Source organism: Myotis brandtii, unplaced genomic scaffold (genome assembly GCF_000412655.1).
Source record: "Myotis brandtii unplaced genomic scaffold, ASM41265v1 scaffold31514, whole genome shotgun sequence".
Taxonomy (NCBI): domain Eukaryota; kingdom Metazoa; phylum Chordata; class Mammalia; order Chiroptera; family Vespertilionidae; genus Myotis; species Myotis brandtii.
In genome coordinates this window covers 1-922 of record NW_005362079.1, presented here as the reverse complement: position 1 = coordinate 922, position 922 = coordinate 1, and the positions used below count along the sequence as shown (strand labels likewise).

The 922-nt window shown below is 46.7% G+C and overlaps 1 non-coding gene across 1 annotated transcript; it reads left to right on the top strand.

Annotated features, from left to right (window-relative positions):
• The first annotated feature begins 298 nt into the window (after positions 1–298).
• Positions 299–913, top strand: LOC102252610. Its single transcript, XR_001362883.1, has one exon. It is a non-coding gene; the product is annotated as an S-phase kinase-associated protein 1 (transcript).
• Positions 914–922: the final 9 nt, after the last annotated feature.

Below are 922 nucleotides of genomic sequence, written 5' to 3'. Positions count from 1 at the left end.
TCTCTCTCTCCCTTCCTCTCTGAAATCAATGAAAATATATTTTTAAAAATAAAATAAAGACCAGCCCTGCTCACCTCTCCGAGAAAGGCTGTTTCCCCAGGTAGGGATTTTTCCCTGAAGTTAGGGAGGGAATAAAACCCCTTAACTAAGTGCCAGGCGGGTAGTTAATCACTTTAACTACCAACAATCACGCTTAAGCTACATAATCTTTACTCCCCGGAATGGAGATAAGAAACGCCCTAACCTTTGGAGTAGAAATTGACGGGATTAAAAGCAACTGGTATAAATACAGATGTAACCAGACCATAAAACACAGAACCTGGGTGAGTGGCCTTGCTCTCCACCTCTTTCCTTTGGGTTCTGCCAACGCTGGCCGGCTCTCCTCAGCCTCCGGCCCCCTCTCTCCGTGAGATCGAGCACCATGCCTTCGATTAAACTGCAGAGTTCTGATGGAGAGGTATTTGAGGTTGATGTTGAAACTGCCAAACAATCTGTGACTATCAAGACCATGTTAGAAGATTTGGGAATGGACGATGAAGGCGACGATGACCCAGTTCCTCTACCAAATGTGGATGCAGCAATATTACAAAAGCTCCTTCAGTGGTGCACCCACCACAGGGCTGACCCTCCTCCTCCTGAGGACGATGAGAACAAGGAAAAGCGGACAGATGACATTCCTGTTTGGGACCAAGAATTCCTCAACGTTGACCAAGGAACCCTGTTTGAACTCACTCTGGCTGCAAACTATTTAGACATCAAAGGTTTGCTTGATGCTACATGCAAGACGGTGGCCAATATGATCCAGGGGAAAACCCCGGAAGAGATTCGCAAGACCCTCAATATAAAGAGTGACTTTACTGCAGAACAGGAAGCCCAGGTCCGCAGAGAGAACCAGTGGTGTGAAGAGAAGTGAAACGTTGTG